We start from the raw sequence: 2,139 nt of genomic DNA on the forward strand, positions 1-2,139 counted from the left end.
AGACTTCAGAGCAGGAGTGATGTGATCCACTTTCTTAGTGTCAGTGAGGACTCGAGCAGCAGCGTTCTGAATCAGCTGCAGCTTCCTAATAGATGTTTTAGTGAGACCTGTGAAGACACCATTGCAGTAGTCCAGTCTACTGAAGATAAAGGCATGGACAAGTTTTTCCAGATCCTGCTGTGACATTAGTCTTTTAATCCTAGATATGTTCTTTAGGTGATAGCAGGCTGATTTAGTAACTGTTTTAATGTGACTGTTGAAGCTCAGGTCAGAGTCCATGACTACACCTAGATTTCTGGCTCTATCTGTTGGTTTGAACATTGCAGACTGAAGCTCAGCGCTCACTTTAAACGTTCTGACTTGGCTCCAAAAACCATTACCTCAGTTTTATCTTTGTTTAATTGGAGAAAGTTCTGACACATCCAGTCATTGATTTGTTCAATGCACTTACTCAGTGTTTGAACTGGAGAATAGTCTCCTGGTGAAATTGTTACGTAAATGTGTGTGTCATCCGCATAGCTATGGTAACTTATTGTGTTGTTTTTCATTATCTGAGCCAGTGGTAGCATGTAGACGTTAAAGAGAAGAGGCCCCAAGATGGAGCCTTGAGGAACCCCACATGTCATATTTGTCAACTCAGATGTGTATTTACCTATAGAAACAAAGTTGTTTCTGTCCTTTAAGTAGGATTCAAACCAATTTAGAGCTGTTTTCCGAATGTCCCACCCAGTTTTCTAGTCGGTCAGTAATATGCTGTGGTCAACAGTGTCAAACGCAGCACTGAGATCTAATAATACTAACACTGAAGTTCTGCCACTGTCTGTGTTTAAGTGGATGTCGTTAAAGACCTTTACAAGAGCAGTCTCAGTGCTGTGGTTTGGGCGAAAGCCTGACTGGAACACATCGAAACAGTTATTTAAATGCAAGAAATTACTCAACTGTTGAAAAACTACTTGTTCAATGATCTTACCTAGAAATGGCAGGTTTGATATGGGCCTGTAATTGTTCATTACTGAAGCATCTAGATTATTCTTTTTTAAGAGCGGTTTAATGACTGCAGTTTTCAGGGCCTGTGGAAAAAATACCTGAGTGAAGAGATTTGTTTACTATAGGAAGTAGTTCTGAGGCCATGCAGGGCATGTTATATGTTGTAACTTTGTACATGCTGCCCTTCTTGGCCAGGTCACTCTTGGAAAAGAGATTTTGATCTCAATGAGTTTTTTTACCTGGTTAAATAAAGGATATATATATATATATATATATATAAAGTGTGTATTATCTCTATTTACTCAAGTCATTATATCCACATTACTGGACTCTATTCATCAAAATCCATATGTGATATTTTAAATTAAACTTTGAACCCGTCGCACCAGAAATCCGCATTTTCAGGTTGAATTGAAGAGAATCAAGGAAGCATAAGCTTAGATCAAATTAAAGAAGATAAACCTTCATTAGGGAAATTCAGGCTTCATACAGGTAAGCATTCCCACAAATAACAACAACAATAGGATAAGTAGCTAAATAATAAACACAAAATTAAACACAATATCGACTATTAAACCAGAAATACGTAAAATAACCCGTCTGCATTTTCAGGTTGAATTGAAGAGAATTAAGGTAAGATGCAATAAAATAAGATAATCAGTTTATTAGGGAAATACACACAGGATAGGACAGGTAAGCGTTGACATAAATAACAACAACAATAGGATAAGGTAGGGAGGAGCTACATAAAAACACCTGGACTTCTGAAAGAACATTCATCTGTTTGCAACTTATACATATCAATATTCCAATTACTCGTATTTAGACTATTCTGCACCATTTCTACTATACTATATGTACTTGCACCATTTGATCTGTGTCATGGTGTTGCTCTGTGGGAGGAGCCTGTGACCTCACATTTTCATTGACATGACTACGCCGTAGCTACGAATAAATTACAATAAAAGCCTTGAATCCTGAACATTACATCTGAAGCGCTTAGATCCCTTCCATCTGAAGTCCTAATGGGTCCTAAAAACTACAACTCCCAGAGGAGGCCGCATCGCTAACAGCTGAGCACCAAGCCGCCGGAAAAATCTATGTCTATCAGACTGACGGCACATCTTTTTATAAATCTAATACAAAATGCAT

Source organism: Pseudochaenichthys georgianus, unplaced genomic scaffold, assembly GCF_902827115.2.
Source record: "Pseudochaenichthys georgianus unplaced genomic scaffold, fPseGeo1.2 scaffold_982_arrow_ctg1, whole genome shotgun sequence".
NCBI lineage: Eukaryota > Metazoa > Chordata > Actinopteri > Perciformes > Channichthyidae > Pseudochaenichthys > Pseudochaenichthys georgianus.